Here is a 13,067-nt window from a genome sequence, read left to right as displayed (position 1 = left end):
AACACTGGTTGTCAAACAGAGATAGGGTGACATAAACTGTCATAAAGAAACACACACACATATATATGTATGTGTATATATATATATATATATATATATATATACAATGAGTTTCCTCTAGTTTCCATCTACCAAGTCCACACACAAGGCTTTGGTTAATCTGAGGTTATTGTAGAAGACACTTGCCCAAGATACCATGCAGTGGGACTGAACCCAGAACTATGTGGTAGGGAAGCAAAGTTTTTACCACAAAGCCACACCTGCACCAAAATATACACACACATGTATGTATATATATATATATTGATAAAACGGTAAGATAACAAAAGAATGAAAGAGACCTCAATATTATGTAAATAGAGGAAATTTATCTATACAATAATATGTTACATTACTCGGTAGTCAAGATAAAACTCTGAGTTTCAGATGCCGAAGTGGAAATCCACAACACCATCTCATCGGTTATCTGGCTATTTGAAAACGCTAGGAAAAAATACCGTTAAATAAAGGGAAATTACTCTGTTATAACTCTGTTTGCCTGCGTACTTATACATCGCTCGCATTTTTCGTCATAAAAATTATATAAAAATACATAAAAAATATATAAAAATATATAAAAAATATATAAATTCTTCTTGGGACATAATATAGAAAGCATGTTCTATCTGTTTTCTTTAGGGGACCAAAAACGTAACAGAAATTTAGTCACACGTGGGCATGATCCGAAAAGCTCTGTCCTTGTATTTAGACATGTAGTAGGGTCTAAGCTGCTTTTCCAGATAAGCCATCTCTCCATGTCGCATAGACCGCACCTTCCGCTGCCGTTGGTATAGGGCTTACATCTGGCCAAAATCTTCCATTGTATGTTATAATCGACACCTTTATCTCTTAAAGACCAAATATGATTAGATAATTGTGTCGCTTTTCTTTTGTTCCAGTGCCTAAAGCTCAAAGTGTGGTTATTGAACCTGGCCTTGAAATTATCCTCTGTCAGGCCCACGTATTTCTTCGTTGAAACGGTGTCTTTAGTGGTTATAGATTTTACGGTAGCTTCATATATGATGGTCTTGGACATGCAAGCTCCATTTAGCGGGCACAATTCTTTATTCCTGCATGAACAGCTGTTTTCTTGTTGTGTTTTTGTATGTTATGTTTGATTATGTTTTTAAAATTGGTAGTTGAACTAAAACTAATTTTTAAATTGTGTCTATTGAAGAGTTTCCTATAAGTATGGTTAGCTGGAAAATGTCTATCTATCAGTGCTAGGAAATATTTACCTATATTGAAGGCCACCTCGGGTGAGTAAGGGGGAGTAAACCAGATGACCTTCCTATTTCTATTATCCTTTTCCTTACTGTTGGGCTAGTGATAGGTGTATATTTTATTTTTTCGCTAAAACCACTATCTTTTAAAGCCTTATTATAAACTGGGGCAACACTATTGAAGATGTCCTCATCAGAGGAGAGGCTAGAAATCCTCTTACTAATATTTTTAACTAAATTTTTGAATACTATAGGGGGATGGCATGAACCTACATTAATATAGCTTAGTCTATCATTAGGCTTCCTCTAAGGCTTATAAATATTCTTATTAAGATCTAAGGAAACGTCTAAGAAATTGACAACCGTCAGGTTGTATATATATTATATATATACATATATATATATATCATCATATATATACATATATATATATATATCATCATCATCATAATCATTTAGCAACAATTTCCCTGGCAGGCATGGGTTGGACAGTTTGACAGGAGCTTGCTAGCCAGGAAACTGGCCTCTCCCTAATTGTCTGTTCTGGCATGGTCTCTACAGCTGGCTGCCCTTCCTAATGCCAACCATTTTACAAAGTGGACTGGGCGCTTTTTACATGGCATCAGTATGGAAGCCTTGAATGGGTGCTTTTCTATATGGCACCAATATGGGTGCTTTTATGAGACACCAGTACCCACAAGCCTAAGGATCTCTCAGCTAACAAAGGGAAATGCCTGTATGTATTGATGGTCACGATTTTACTTAGCTTGACATGTCTTCTCAAGCACACCAAATTACCAGAAGTCTCAGTCCCTTGTCAGCTTCTCAGTGAGGCCTTGTGTCTGAAGATCCTCTCTCACCACTCCTTCCCATATCCTCTTGGGTCTACACCTTGTACATGTTCCTTCCACAATTAGAGATCAGCTCTTCTTTATGCAGCTATCCTCATCCATACACATCACATGACCACACCAGTACAGTTCTGTCTGGCACAGGACAGCAGATACCTTTTATACCCCAATTCTTCTCTTAAATAATTTACATGTTCTTGTACAAGCACACTAATATTACCCATACAGCAGAGCATGCTGGCTTCATTTCTACCAAGCATTGGCACATTCTCAGTAGTCCCAGCCATGTCTCATTACCATGTAATGTAGTTGTTCATACACAAGCATAACTGTTGTACACACTCACATGCACATACAGGCACACACACACACACACACACACACACTGGATCATAGAGTGACCCACTGTTCTTGAGGAGACCTATTGAGTCAACTACGTCAGCACCAACATCAAAATAAAAATCAAATGGAAACTGTTGTTAAGACACCTGTGCCAGTGACATGTAAAAAGCACTGTCCAAACATGGCAGATGCCAGCGCCGCCTGACTGGCGTCCGTGTTGGTAACATGTTAAAACACCAACCGATCGTGGCCATTTGCCAGCCTCCTCTGGCCCTATGCCGGTGGCACGTAAGAAACACCCACTACACTCACGGAGTCATTGGCATTAGGAAGGGCATCCGGCCATAGAAACACTGCCAAACCAGACTGGAACCTGGTACAGCCTTCATGGCTTACCAGACCCCGGTCGAACCGTCCAACCCATGCTACCATGGAAAACGGACGTTAAATGATGATGATGATGATGATGATGATATATATATATATATATATATATATATATATATATATATATATATACACATGTTTGTGTGCTTAACTGGTGCTGATTTGTTTGTATCCCACATAACTTACCAGTAGAATGAGTACCAAACTTAAAAATAAGGGCTGATTTGGCTTATTAAACTCTTGAAGGCAGTGCCCCAACATAGCTACAGTTGAATGAATGAAGCAAAAGCACCTATATATAAATGTGTGTGTGTCTATTTATGAACACATACACATATTTGTATATACAATGCACATTCTTCTACCATCAATTCATGAACATTTTGTCTTTTGCAGATCCATCCCATTTAGGTTAGAATAGAAGAATGAATGGAAAATGTCAAATATAATGGATCTTTTACTTATCTCCTAAATATTTGAAAGCCAGACTGTCTGCAAGATAGATTGATTGAAAGATAGATATTATTTACTTTACAAAAACTTTAATGTTGATCAATATCGTCTATATTGTATCATAAGTTACTTATAAAATATTATTTAATGAATAGATAAATAATAAAGCAATATTTAGGAAAAAATACACATCTTTTATTTCAGAAGTGGGTGGGTGAATATCCTCTTTTATTTTATTATCTATCTGAGAAGGAAGGGAGAACAAGCCCACCCCCAATACATTTTGGGTACAAATGGGTGATTTCAATGTAGCTCTTATCGTTGCTTAACCTTATATTATTGTTATTATCAGTTTGTCCATTGTTGACGATAACCAAGGACAACAAATAGGAGAAGAAGGTGGTTCACAGTGTTTCTAGCTGTGACTGATCAGTCCAATGTATGCTCAGAAGGCTCTACGGCACTTCAGGCACTGGTGGCTTGCTAGGACTGAGGGCAAGGAATTGTTGTGCAGTTTGCATTTCCTTTGTGCATCTGCCATCCTGTTCTGTTTGTAGGAGATGGCACCTCTGTTGATGCAGCTTTGCCAGGCAGGTCTGCCTTGTGCTTGCATCTCCCAAGTGTTGAGGTTGATCTGAAAGCTCTTCAGTAAGTTTTTGAGTGAATCCTTTTAAGCACTTTTCCTTTTCATCTTGTGTGTACTTGCCTTCCACCAGTTCACTGTAAAACAGTCTATTGGGGAGTTGCAGGTCAGGCATTTGAACAAAGTGGCCTGCCCAACTGACTTGCACTCTCTTCAGCATCATCATCATCATCATCATCATCATTTATGTCCGTTTTCCATGCTGGCATGGGCTGGATGGTTTGACAGTAGCTGGCTAATTGGAGAGCTGCACCAGGCTCTAGTTGTCAGGTTGGCATAGTTTCTATGGCTAGATGTCCTTCCTAATGCCAATCACTTATATATAATATATATATATATATATATATATATAAGTTCTATAATATAATTGAATGTGTTACACACACACAAGTGTGTATGTACATATACATGTATATATATGTGTGTGTGAATGTGTGTATATATATATATATATATATATATATACACACACATATATATATATATACATGTATATGTACATGCACACTTGTATGTGTGTAATACATTCAATTATACTATAGAACTTCGTCTCATACAGGAATATATTGAATGATGTAAAGCGATATTATCATCTGAACTTTTCTGATCTTTATTAGTGTCTTGAGTATTTTAATAATTAAAAGATAAAGATAATTATTTAAGGTGGATGTAAGACAGAGATAATGTTATCGGTATAAATACTTGCTGAGAGAGCAGGTGATGTCAGCATTGTAAAAGTCATGAGCCAGAGTAATATATCATAAGGACTTATGAAAAACAGATATTTTCCTAAACATTAATCCTTTCTTGACCGATTCAGCGCATTATGTAGACACACACACACACACACATACATACATACATACATACATACATTCATACATACATACATACATACATACATACATACATACATACATACATACATACATACATACGCACATACATATACATACAAATGTATATATACATTTATATATGTATATGTGTGTGTATATATATATCTATATATATATATACATATATATGTATAGGTGCAGGTGTGACTGTGTGGTAAGAAGCTTGCTTCCCAACTACATGGTTCCAGGTTCACTCCCACTGCATGGTACCTTGGGCAATTGCCTTCTACTATAGCTCAGATCGACCAAAGCTTTGTGAGTGGATTTGGTAGATGGAAGCTGAAAGAAGCCTGTCGTATAAATGTGTGTGTGTGTATGCATGTGTGTGTGTGTGCATGTGTGTGTGTGTGTGTGTGCGTGTGTATGTATCAGAATGTCTGGCAATATGAGGTTCTCAAAAAAGACTCCCTCCTCTTCAATGAAGCTGAATTTTGGAAGTACTATTTACAGTGTGCTCCACCTGCATTACAGTGAGTCATTCCCCCCACGCATACACACACACACACACACTGAACCAAATTACCTCCCACCATGCACTATACCTACCTTACCTACTACTACCCCAGCTCCTGCAAAACTATTCAACCATATCGACCCTCTCACTTGTCACACTGTGGAGATACATGGCTTAGTGGTAAGGGTGTCAGACTCCTGATCATAAGATTATGATTTCGATTCCTGGGCTTGGTGACAAGTTGTGTTCTTGAGCAAATAACTGCATTTCACGTTGCTCCAGTCCACTCACCTGGCAAAAATGAGTAATTCCTGCGACAGACTGGCGTCCCATCCAGTGGGGAATATATGTGCCATGGAAACCAGGAAACCGGCCCTTATGAGTCCATATGACTCAAGAAAGTAACTTTACTTACTTTCACTTGTCCCACCACACCTGCACTCTTCTGCACCTTTCTATCTTCTCCAGCTCATGGCTCATAGATAATCAACCCTATTTGATTCTCTTCCCCTTTCCCTTATTTTCTGCTCACAATACATTTTTGCAATACACCCCCTCCCCCCATACACACACTCACCTACTTTAACTCACCTTGTGTCTCAAGGAACCACCTGGGCCCCTCATCCCTTTGCAGATCATTTCCCTCTTCTCTTCCTCTTCTTATTCTACTAAATGTGTGTAACTATGCAGATCCTCTACAGAAAGCAACATGTTCTGCTCTGGACCCCTTCTCTTGTATTTTAAACCTAGTGTCTCCTAGCATGAAGCTGACTTCCCCACCCCACATGCACACACACACACACACAGAACTCCTAGGGTTCATAGTCATGTGAGGTATATGAGAACCTCAATGGTACTGGTGGCATGAATAGAAATACCCAGTACATGCTGTAAAGAGGTTGGCATAGGGAAGGGTATCCAGCTGTAGAAATTATGCCAAAGCAAACACTGGAGCATGATAGAGTTCTTGGACTCATTGGATCCTGTCAAACCATCCAACCCATGTCAGCATGAAAAGTGGATGTTACATGATGACAATGTGGAGTGGAGTGAAAGCTTTTAAAGAAACCAAGATGACCTATGCTAAACTCAAAAGAAATTTAAAGAAAAATGCTGAAGTTACAATAGTTCCTGTGTGGTAAGAAGCTTGCTTACCAACCACATGGTTTCCTGTTTAGTCCCACTGCATGGCACCTTCGGCAAGTGTGTTCTATTATAGCCTCAGGCTATAATAGTGTGTAAAATCAAAATAAGCAACAGGATATCAAGTAGTAATATGGTACAACCATTTCAAGCAGCTCCATTTAATTGAACAATGCAATCATTATATCAATTTAAATGCAGCGCTATCTTCAGCTGCACAAAAAAAATATATATATGGAATTTCAACAGGTACTAAAAAGCTGGAACAAATTTATGTTGTCACTATGGTAGCAAAAGTGGCTTAGAAAAACAGATTACAATTTCTTAGAATAGCATAGAACATAGTGGGGTCATAAGGTTGTAATTCATTTCTAATATATTTTTATCTCTTTATCATCTACTAAAATCTGAGACTAGAAGACTGTGTATATTTAGAATAAAAGACATGAGTGAATTGACAGCTCATGGCTAGCTATTGGTCATACATATCATCATAGGTATCCCTTTCTCACTAAGAGAAGAGAAACAAAACTTTAGGAAGAGTCAATAAGTAACTATCTATAAAAAAGACGCAGAGTAGGGGTAGACTTTAAATTATAATGTTAATCCCCAGTTAAAGGGGAAAAACACTAAGAAACTTAAGATGCTGATACAGGGAAAATATGCGTGTGTGTTTGTGTGTGTGTGTGTACATATATATATATATATATATACACACACACATATATATACACATATATACATATATATGTGCACATGTATGTATGTACATGCATGCACACATATTATATATACATATGCATATATATATATATATGTGTGTGTATATATATATATTATATATATATATATTATATATATATATATATATATATTATATATATTATCACAAGACTTTAGTCACCCCAGGCTATAGAAGAAGATACTTGCCCTAGGTATCACAAGTGAGACTGAACCAAAAATCACATGGTTAGGATGTGACGTGACCTTTGTAAACACACAACCATACCTGTGTCTATTTTCATGAAACAAGGTGCCTTTCTCAGGGACACAATGCACCACTTGGTCCTGGAATCAAAACTGCCACACCCTAAACACTAGGCCTCATGCCTGCATAAGAGACACAATCTTTCACAACTGTGAACACATATGTATATATCAACAATAGAGAGCAGAAAGCATATTTCAATCCATAACAGCTACCTCTGATGAGCATATGGTTACATAACTGAACTGTTACCTAAAACTCTGTTGAAACCCTAGTGCAAAACTGATTGGTAAGATCGGCTGTAATAGATATATAATACTGTAAGCTTCAATTAATACATATATATGTACATACACTGTTATGTTATAAAATGCTGTATCATGCACTACAAACAACCGTTTAGTGTATATAAAATATATATTACATACATTTAAATATTAACCCTCAGAAATATAAAATGAATAAAAAAATGTTGTTTTCTTAGATTATGCAAAGAAATGTTTTCCTTCTTCAAGCATTCTGAGCATGCCGTTTCAGATTAATATTTTCATTTATCTTTCAATAGCAATTTATTACTTCCTGGGGAATATGTGCTCATTGCTTCCTAGGAATAATGCACAAAATCCTCTAGTGTTAGCTCTGACTTACTGTAAATAGAAGACGAATTTATAGGAGAATAAATACGGTGGGAAAAAGAAAAGAAAAAAAAACAGCCAACAAAGTTTTAATGAATATTCAAAATCATTTATCAAAAAGAAAGTATATGGTTATCGTTATTTAGACTCCAGCGAATATTCTGTTTGAGAGTTAGTTTTAGAATAGACTTCTCTATTGAATATTTCCCTTGAGTTGGGAAATATAATTTTCTTTTTATTTATTGGAAAAGGAATTCAATATTTTTCAAAAGAATGTGGTTTTTTTTTCATTCCTTCAATGAATGCTGTTTTGCTTTATTGCTCCCAAAACTATATTTGCTAATTTTTTTTATTTTTTAAAAATTTGTTTTTCAAAAATAAGTTAATTTAAAAGAATAGTTTCAGAATATCTGTATAACCTTTAACATAACTTATCCTGCATTTTATGGTCATCAGAAACTAACTCCAGAGATGCATTGATACATCGTTAAAATGTAATGCCAGTGGTAATGTGTAAAGTAGTTACTTATTCCTTAGGAACTAATCCCACATTAGTGTTGCATTGAAACTCACAATTTGGCTTCCATGTGAAGAATAACTATTCATTTGTGCAAAATATTCTCTTGTGTTGCCATGCAACAAACTAGTGAATTGTCTGTCTGGCTATTTAATTCCTAAACACTTGCTGTACAACTTCTAATCCTTTGCTGTGAGAGACAATTGCATTAATCACCTTACTTTGATACACATTAAACTCTGATAAAACTATTCCAACATTACTTACTGTTCAGATTTTCTGACTTTAAGTAGTCATAGGGCTCTGCAATTATTTATAGATAATTCTAAATTCATTTTCTCTGCTTGAACCATTTATTTCCTTTCACAAGGCATAGTCTTGATAACATTTATGTATGCAGATATGAATATATATGGCTGTATTAATGTATATAATATGAATATATAAAAATATACACAATAAGATTATAATATGATTAAACACACACACATGTGTGAATGCACACATGTGTATATTATAAATAAACTTTGGAAGCATTGAATGTGTTTGATATTTTACAGACAAGAAAGTAAATTCTGAGTGCAGTATAACTGTGAAAACAGCAGAGAAAGATTAGGTATTTACCCTTATAAGGCGGGTTCAATTTTGGTATCTGAGGGGTAGAGGGTTCAATTCCTATAGTTGCTTGCTAGCAACTTTTTATTGTCTTTTAAGGGTAAATAACCAATACTTTTCTGCTGTTCTCACACCTGTACTGTGTTTGAAATTTATTTTCTTGCTTGTAAAATATATATATATATATATATTATAATATATGCATTGGGAAGGGCATCCAGCTGTAGAAACCATGGTACAACAGACAATTGGAGTCTGGACAGTTCCCTGCTAGCCAATTCTATGTAAAACCATCCAACCCATATCAGCATGGAAAGCAGACATTAAATGAGGATGATGATGATGATGATATATGTAAACATACACACATATAAACAAATGTGCACACACATATATACAAGGACACATGCACACACATACACACTCACCCACACACACGTGCACACACACGAAATCATAGTCATCATTTTAACATCCACTTTTGCATGGAAGTCAAAAGAGATTCCTTAGAGAGAAGCCACTATAGAGAAATCAAACTACTGGATCAGGTTATGATGGTCACAGAGAGAGTCATTACTCAATTAATCCATGACAGACTAAATGAGATGCAGTTTAGCTTCATACCTGGAGGAAGTGGTGCTACAGATATCAATTTTCTTAGTGACGACTACAGGAGAAATACTTGGCTAAGAACAAACTACTATTCTGACTTTTTGATTTTTAGCAGGTGTTTGATAGTGTAATCTGTTCAGTAATTTGGTGTCCACTTAGGAAACTATGTGTAAATAAATGGCCTGTGAGTGTTTTATAAGCTTTGTGCCAAGAAGTTTTAAGTGAAGTGAGAGTCAACAATGATTTCAGGGACAAATTTAGCATGTGGGTTGAGTAAGGTTCAGTCCTCACCTACTGGCCATCTTAATGGAGCTTAAGAGTAGCTAATGATGGAAACTCTATTATGCTGATAAACTAGTACTCATTGATGAAGCCATAGAAGAATTAGAAAATTCCAGGCTTGGAAGATGAACTGAGAATTGAGAGATCTTAAGGTAAATTTATCAAAGAAGAATGTTTTAGTAAGTAGAAAAGAATTCTGGTATCTTTAGGAAAATGGCCTTGTGTGATAGGTAGAAAAGGAGTAGGTATAAACTCTATATACTGTCCAATGTAAGCTAAAAACATGCAAGAGATATAGTGGAATCACAGACAGAATAAGAAGGGACATATGTTTTGCATGTGATTGATGTACTGAAGCAGTTCATATTGTGAGCACACCAGAAATAGATTCTCTTAAATACTTAGATGGCTCACTAGAAGTAATTGATAGCTTTTTGCTTTCAAGGAGATTTATTTATCAAGGAATTTATTGCTCTGAAAGTATAAAAGCAGAGCAAGAATGGGCTGGAGAAAGTTCAAGGAGCTATTACCACTGCTGGCAACAAAGGTCTTTTCTGTCAGAGTGAAGGGCAGATTTTAAGATGCTTGTGTTAAAGCTGTGATCCTATATGGTAGTGAGACATGGGCCTTGCATGCTTAGGACATGAGAAGACTAGAAAAAGGTGAACCTAGCATGCTTTGTTGGATATGTAATGTATGTGTGTATCAATGACAAAGTACAACTGTGCAGGGAGAAAAATTGAACACAAGAAGATGCAAATGTAGAATGTAAGATTGAAGTCTGCACTGGTATGTGTATGTGATGCATATAGATGCAATACAAAGAAGTGCCAGTTTACTTAATGTGGATGGAGTTTATAAAAGAGGGAGACTGATGGAAGAAATTATATGAAGTGGTGAAGGCTGACCTCAGACCTTAAGGTCCTGAGATTCTCACAGAGGAGATGACTATGGGCTGGGATGACTGCTGATTGCAATTTAGAAGAAGACCTACCCACCTCAATGAAACTGAATTCTGAGTGTGTATATGCACAACTGGACCCCTCTCTTAATTTCCTCCTCAAGGCACCCCATTACCTATCATCTTTCTAACTACAATTCTTCCTTGATTTCATTTACTTTTTCTTCTGACTCAGAACCATTTCATTTCTCTTCCATCCTTGATCCACTAATACTGTTCTCTCCCCCCCCCCGACACTTTACATTGATTCCACCTCCATTGAGTAACCAAATTACCTCTCCTCATCTACCACCAAACATTTCTCATTCCCTTATTGCACTATACCTCCCTCTTTCCCCCTGCACTTACACTCCTACAACCTACCCAACCACATGTGTCATCTTTCATCCTTCTGTTTACTGTATAATCACTACTGTTCTGCTACTCTCCCTTGTTTTTCAGCCCTGTCAGTCATCTCCTACACTCCCTATCTCCCCTAACCCTCACATCATTAGTCATTCCCTACTCCTTACCTGATTCGCCCATCAACCCTAACTGACCTTTACAGTTGTCACCCACCTCTCTTCCCCTCATCCACTCCCTATCTCTCATTTCCACCACACACTCTTGCAATCTCCACTCACCAACACTTCTGATTCTCCTGCCCCCCACTCACTTCTGATGACTAATCAGACTCAAGTGGCTGAAGAAACATAACCTCTCTACAACTGAAGGACGAAATACATCAGTCAGTTAGTTTTGTAAACAAAAAATATTTGTCCATGTGCAGGTTGGACAGGGTCATCCCCCTTACATCAGCTCCAGCTGTGATGATATTCAAAAAGGAGTTACAGCTGGCTTATTCAACAAATGGGGAATTCCAAGTTTGTAGTAGGAAATGTTTTAGCTGAGAGCATCAACTAATCAATGCCCTCATCCAAAATTCCACACATGCATACATACACACACGTCTGCTTACACACAGACACAGATACAAAGACATGACAGGCTTCTTTTAGTTTCTATTTGTACATTTGATATTTTCTAGAGTTTTGTTGATGATGACATTTTGGATTTATCAAGCAAAAAATGCTTTATGGGATTGAGAACATTGGTTTGACTCCTTCCCAGCAGACACTTTTAATTTTGTATTAAAGCAGCCCAACTTGATACCGTCCAGGTGTTTGACCAAGGCGAGAAGTCTAAAGAAGCTTGGTGCCTTATTTGTAATGTTTTATAGATTTTTGACATGTGTAAGAGGTTGCTGCCTCACAATGGCTTTCTTGTTCTAAATGTAAGAGGTTTATTGCTTCCTTGATGTTTTACTATGCAAGAGGTTTGTTGCCTCAATATGGTACTTATAAAGAACAATGTGCTCAGGTAAACAACAATCGGCAGGCATTGCTGTTTCCCTCATTATTATCATATCATCTATCATTTCATCTCATGTCCTTGTCCAGCCCACAGCTTCCTTTCTTCATAAGGCCTTTATGGCCAATTTAATGAATAAGAGAATATTGGTTTCACATTTTGGCACAAGGCCAATAATTTCAGGGAAGGGAGGTGAGTCAATTACATCGGCCTCAATGATCAACAGGTACTTATTGTAGCAACCCTGAAAGGATGAAAGGTAAAGTTGACCTCAGAAGAATTTGAATGAAGAATATAAAGACAGATGAAATGCTGTTAAGCATTTTGTCTGGTGTGCTATTGATTCTACCAGCTCACTGCCATTTACATAGTTGAGAATAATGCCATGGAAACGAACATTAGATAATTCTATAATGCAATGTTATCAGCACCTTGTTGAAACCAATTTTTATGACAGTTTTTGAGCTATTTTCAAAATAGTGTTCTGGTTATGTTAAAAGCTGCTTCAAAATTTTATTCCTTTGATCTAACCGAGTCCAAAATCATTTAACTTAGTCTACCTTATTTAAAATAATATAGTTGACACAATCTGTGCAATAGATAGCACTTATGCCAACACCATGTATCAAGCCACAGAAACCAAGCCAAATCAGAGTGGAACTTAGTGAATCTT

General features: G+C 36.6%; 1 protein-coding gene across 1 annotated transcript in view; it reads left to right on the top strand.

Annotated features, from left to right (window-relative positions):
• Positions 1-13,067, top strand: part of LOC115215408 (dynein heavy chain 5, axonemal-like) — a 401,219-nt gene that overhangs the window by 99,606 nt on the left and 288,546 nt on the right. The gene's annotated exons all lie outside the window — the stretch shown is intronic.

The sequence above is a fragment of the Octopus sinensis genome, linkage group LG9, assembly GCF_006345805.1.
Source record: "Octopus sinensis linkage group LG9, ASM634580v1, whole genome shotgun sequence".
Classification (NCBI taxonomy): Eukaryota; Metazoa; Mollusca; class Cephalopoda; order Octopoda; family Octopodidae; genus Octopus; species Octopus sinensis.
The sequence above is the reverse complement of the archived record's forward strand: the minus strand, read 5'-3'. Positions and strand labels throughout refer to the sequence as shown.